The 6,525-nt window shown below is 36.8% G+C and overlaps 1 pseudogene; it reads right to left on the bottom strand.

Annotated features, from left to right (window-relative positions):
* Positions 1-5,190: 5,190 nt before the first annotated feature.
* On the bottom strand, positions 5,191-5,917 carry LOC101554292 (triosephosphate isomerase-like; annotated as a pseudogene).
* Positions 5,918-6,525: the final 608 nt, after the last annotated feature.

Here is a 6,525-nt window from a genome sequence, read left to right as displayed (position 1 = left end):
TACTATAATTATTATTCCACCATCAGGATTTCATTATGGTCAATTATGGGGCCAGTAATAAACAAGAAGGTATTAACCCTAACTTTATTTTAAGTATTTGAAATTAAGTGGATTGATTTCCCTCATAAAAGCTTCTCTTTTTAAATGCCTTTGTAGACAGTGAGATAGGCTGAAACATGTCCCCAAGCCCTGAGAGCAATGACAACTGACACTACTGGTGTACTCATGCTCCTCCTATCTCAAGCCTTGGAGTCAGGATGTGAGGGATGAGTGTCACTAGCCTGGTCACAGTGTGTGTTCGGGGTGTGGGGTCAACACCACTGCCTCAGCATCCCCAGTGGCGCTGACTGTGCTGCAGTGTCCCTTGACTGGCTACTACCAGGTCATTGGCTCCTATGAGAGTTAGCTCTCTGTAGCCAATGACCAATCCTGGAACAGGATGTTGGGGCACAACATCCACTGTCACCTCCTGGGATGTCTCAGGAATTGAGGACAATGATGACTCGTAGCTTGGATCTTGTACCTACCATAATGGATGAGAGCACATATAGTGGGCTGAGTATAAGCAACTTTCAGTGTCCCATGCACTGCACACCATTGACCAGTGTGGACGGGAATGTCTACAGATGTGACTGTCAACCAAAACACCGTACTTATACAACAACTTCTTTCCCAGGCTACCTTAAAACTATTCTTGGGACAAAGGTGGGCTTTGAGTTCTGACATCCTTAATGACAGTTGACACTGGTTTCTATCAAGCTAGATAAAGAAATATTCTTACATGGTTATAAAGTCAGCAGTTAGACTGCTTTCAAAATCTGTAGGATCTAGGGAAATAAGACACACACTTGAAATTTCCTAATAACCAGCTGCAATATTATAGCTCATATGAAAAGAACAAACATCCAGCAAGATTAATTCATTCAAATATTTCTTTCAGAATTGTTCTATCTTGTTCCTAATTCTCAATTTTGAGAGTTGGTCCTGGTCAATATGTAAAATACTCTATTGGTAAAGTGATCGTATTAATAAATGTATACTTATAGCTGGATTTAGCAACACAAGACAATGATTATAAGAATAAACATAACTAGACTATGTTTCTAGATTAGTATTAATGGTGTCCAAAGAGTACTTTTTAAAGGAACAAATGAGCATGAATCAACTCTCCACTATAAGCTATGAAGTAATGTTTGGCTATGAATTATAGTGGGGTCAGCTAGCCACCTCTGGTTAAGTCTTTCATTGTTTCTAGAATAAATTCTTATTAGGATTAGATAATAGAAATAAAATAATATTTTCCTGGCTAAAACTTCAATCCCCAGCACCACATATGGTCCCATGAGCATCACCAAAAGTTATCCTTGAATTCAAGAGGCCTGATCACAGCTGGGTTGACACACTCATGCCACTCATGCCCTCGAGTGTACATAATTACATAATGAGTGACCTTAACTTGAGATTTGCATTTTTCCATGTGAGTAATTTCAATTTATTAGTTCCCATAGCATTTAGTGTTCTAGATTTTGAACTCAATCCAAATATTATCTAAAAGCTTGCAAAATGCAACAGATAAAATACTTTGGAGCTTTGCAATTGCATCTATACTTGTCACTGTGTAGAGTGAATATCAAATAAGCACTAAGATACCTTTCCAGATTTGATGTAAACTTAATACAGGGACTCCATCTGCTTTTTGTACTATTAAAATACTAGAATGTAACAAAGTTTTGTTTTTATAAATAGACTCAAATGCTTTTTTAATGGGTTAGTAAAATTATCTACTCTAAAACTTATACTTCTGCTGTTCTGGATCGTTTACAGGGCATTTTGTTTTAATTAGGTACTATAATTTACATTATTATTAGTAATATTTCAGGTTTACAATTTTGTCATACCATAGCCTCCACTAAAATAGTTATTATACTGCACTGTATAACAACTTCAGGTCACCTGTCATCCTTCACCTCCCCTCCCTACACAGTAAACTCAGTTCTATAGACCTCTCTCAAGGTCAATAATATTTGTCCATTTTTATCCCCATACTATTATTATATATACTTCACATAAGAGGGCTGTAGCGATAGCACAGTGGTTGGGCGTTCACCTTTCATGCGGGCGACCCAAGTTCGATTTCTTCACCCCTCTCGGAGAGCCCGGCAAACTACCGAGAGTATCGAGCCCTCGCGGCAGAGCCTGGGAAGCCATCCGTGCATATTAGATATGCCAAAAACAGTAACAATAAGTCTCTCAATGAGAGATGTTACTGGTGCCCACTCAAACAAATCAATGAGCAATGGGATGGCAGTGATACTTCACATATGAGAGAGATAATTCAATATTTGCTGATCTCCCTTTGACCTATTCACTGATTATTCATTTTCATCCACATAGCTGTGAAATAACAAGATTTTATCTTTGACACCACAGTTTTTATGTTCCTTCTAGTTTGCATACCCCTATACCACCACCATCACACATCCCATCCAAACTCGGATCATCTAAGTTATGTAACCCCATGCTGATGATTTGTCATCATGCAATATTGTATTCTCTTGTTTTCTTTGTCTATACACCACAGTGAGTAATATACAGTGCATCATACATTATTTGTTCTCCCTCTAACTTAACTTCCATTGTGAATATAGACCACAACTACTTCATCCATGTATCTGTTCGTGTACATTTGGGTTTTTCTATGTCCTGGGTACTTTAAACTTTATTTGAATTTACCTTTGTGCTAGGGGTGATATAGGTATCCAGATTGATTTTTTTTTCAGTGTGTTGCTAAGCAGTTATCCCAGCAATATATATAAAATGAAGAGGCTTTCCCTATTCTACTTTGTTCCTTTTGTCAAAGAATAATTGTCTTTATGCCTGAGAAGATCCTACAGATTTTATTAAAACATCCTGTGAGATAATTGTAGCAAAATGACTTAAACATAAAATATGTTTTGGTGATATATCAACAATACTTTGCTTTCCTGTTTTCAGGAGTTTAGTTAGATAATGGCAAGACATGACTTAAGAATAGAAACCCCTCAATATTTGAAAAGCTAAACAATCTTTGGACAAGACAGAGACTGTATTTACCCAATATATTTCAATAGCATTTCAGACAGTTGCTAAATGAAGTATAATAAGACTCAAATTATCAAGAAAATAGTGTTGTTTGTTCAGTATACACTCATAACAACATGTGAGATATCATGTGAGGCACAGGGAATACATTTTGCTTTTGTTGAAGCCTTTGTATAGAATATCAGACTAATTATCTAGTCTGGCACAGAATAAAGCTATGACACTAAAGAGTGATTTAATGTAAACAGTTGTCATGGGAATGTGTTGGATGAGTAGCAAGTTACCTAAGTCACAAGGATCGCAGAGGTTAAGTAATGAATATGAAGGAATTCAGAACATTTAGTAGTAGTGATTTAAGTGGACTTAAACAGAGGTTGGACTGAAACAATGCAATAGCAGATAATAGGAAATTTACTAGAGTGATAAATTAAATCTATATTAACACTGGCTTCCCAGGAGTTTTAAAACCTAAAGAGCAAATAAACCCTGACCATATTATTGTGCATAAATGTTATTTATCAAATAGAATAAAAAGTGGAAACTTTTTCTCAACTTAGAAAAGTTCTGTATCTTTAACATGACCTCCCTAATTCATCTAAATAAAGTTGTATTACAAATGTGATCAGAAATACAACATATGCTTTTCTAAAACAAATTATACATTTCAAAAAATCATTGTCTTGCAATTCTAGATACCAATTTAATAATATTTTGCCACTGAAGCAGAAGTGTTTACAACTCTGAAAAAGTTTACACATTGCTTTTAATTTGCCAGAAGGCTGAAAAATTCTCTTTTGTCAGCTTGGATATGAGTTTTAGAAATAATATTTGAGGAAAAGGATGAATATATTAGTATGAGTAATTGAATTGGTTAATATAATTTCTATAACAAAACACTATACAAAATAGCAGCGTAATTTTTAGTAACAAAGCAGAATATATATTATCAGCATACTATAAACCCATGACATGACTGTACATGAATGAAATTAGTTCTCATTTGCAAGGGAATTTTTCTAATCAAATTCTGAAAGATAATGTAATGCAGCCATGAATACATGACTTTAAAATGAAAACCTTGGAATTTTGGTTTACTGCTGCAAATGCCTGTAGTGACTACTTAATAATGGGATTGTACTCTTATAGAACTCCATTAGTTTCAGGAAATACCCTTTAGTAACCTGAGTGGCAAAACACCAGGAGATAGAAATATACGTTCAGTTTCTATTTTGGACACTATTCTTTGTATGAATATAAACCCTCTGCAGAGGTCCCCGAACTTATTTTGCCTACCATTCCCTTTTCATAAAAAAATCACTAATATGTTCTTGATATTTACTTTCTTTGAGTGAAGAAATATGTGTCCCCATTTCACCCAATCCCCCATCCCACCCGCACCCCTCTCATTCCAATACCCTCCAGGGAGGCAAATCACTTACTTGGGAAGCACTGTGTTAGAGAAACTCATTTTTTCTTTATCATGCAACCAATATTTATTTCATATTTTCCCATCTTATTCATAACTTTAACATGAAATTTTCTAATTTCTCACTTTTGTGTAGATCCTAATTTTTTAAAACAACACATACATTACTTTTTGTTTAGAAATGATTTTTTCTTCAGATGTATACATTTCTATAAGAAAGAACCAAGCATTAAGTCCTCCAAATATATAAATCGTATAACTAGAAGTGTGTCATACAATTATGCTATTTGATATTTGTTCATACTTAATGGTAGGTGGTACCATTAAGACATAACAAGGTATGTCTTATGAATGTCTTATGTCATATCCACATAGAAATTTTCAGGTCTACAATATAGAATTAGTAATTACAATCACACTATAGTAGAAAGGTGGTTACCAGAAATGGCAAGTGGGTGTTGATGGTGATTGAGGGCATTTAGTTCTACCCACTACAGATAGTGAAGGATGCAGCCTGGTCCCAACTGTCACAGGGGAAGGCATGTAAATAGTAAAGGATGGTGGTGTTTGGAGTGGTTCACAGATGGGGAAAATGATGCCATCAAAAGCAAAGGCAGGAGCAGCACAGTTACTGGACTTCTGAGATACATAGTCTTGAGCTTGGCAGGAGGTGACAGGGCTTATTATTTGGCATTGATGATATCTACATATCCATGCTTGAGGGAAGCACCACCCACCAGGAAACTATCCACATCAGACTGGCCTTCAGTTCCGTGCAGTTTACTCCAGTCATAGAACCTCCATCAGTGATGCAGTTGCTCTGAGCTACTGCATCAGACACATTAGACTTAAGCCAACCCTGGAGCTTTTCATGTGCTTCCTGGGCCCTTTGAGGTTTGACAGTCTTGCTGGTGCCAATGGCACACATAAGCTCATAGGCCAGGGCAACCTGTTTCAATCCTTCACATATGCAATGGCCTTGGTCTGCTCAAAAACAGTCTTCTCAGTGACATCAGCTTCCACTCATTGAGCTTCTCCCTAGTGCACGTGATCACTCCAAAACTTTTGGCCAGGATGTGGGCCACCTTCTGCCCAATCAGCTCATCTAACTCCTCAAAGACTTCTCTCTTAGTGTCTGAGAGGACTAGGCATGTGGAACCACAATCCTTGATCATGCCAGAGTTGATCTCCCTAGAAAAGTCTCCATTGTTCACTTTAAAGCAGTTCTGGGTAACTGTAATGATCTTGGGATCCAGTTTCTGCCAGCTGAAGTAGATGTAGGTGGTAAGCCCACCACCTCATATTGGCCAGCACCTGGACCTTGTTCAGAATGCAAATGAGTTCCTCCAGGTTACTCTTCCTCCCATTCATCTTCCAGTTGTCCTGGATGAAATACATCCTAGGGGACATCATGATGCAGTTTGACAGCACACTGAATGTTAGAAGCATCACCTCCACCCTACAATTTTATAGAAAATATATTTTTTAAAACTTTACTGACATATTGCTCTCCCCATTGCTGTAAGTTGCATTTATGACTGTTAGAATTATTTTATTGCAATTATAAATATAATCCCAATCCAAATCTGTAATTTTGGCACCATGGTTTACAACCCTGTAAATGGTAAAATTTCATGTATGAAATATTGCAGGATCTCACCCTCCATCAGAGTGTTCACTTCTCTCTCCCATTGTCCCGAAGTGTGCCCTAATCCTTCTTCCCTGATATCCCCCTTACCACATTCAGCTTTCAACCTAATTTGAGAACCTAATTTCAGTTCTCAATTTCTTACCTTTGGGCATGTTATCCCCTACTACATTTCTTTATATCCCACATAAGAAAGAGAGCATTCTGTTTCTATTCTCCTTCTGGCTAACTTCATCATAAGACTGTATAGTTGTTTTACTTGTTTTACAGCCAGGTAGTATACTTGTTTTACAGCCAGGTAGTATTCTGTTGTTTATATGTACCATAATTTATTTTTTAACACATGAACTTTAAAAATCTTCCAGTGAAA

Source organism: Sorex araneus, chromosome 4 (genome assembly GCF_027595985.1).
Source record: "Sorex araneus isolate mSorAra2 chromosome 4, mSorAra2.pri, whole genome shotgun sequence".
Taxonomy (NCBI): domain Eukaryota; kingdom Metazoa; phylum Chordata; class Mammalia; order Eulipotyphla; family Soricidae; genus Sorex; species Sorex araneus.
The sequence above is the reverse complement of the archived record's forward strand: the minus strand, read 5'-3'. Positions and strand labels throughout refer to the sequence as shown.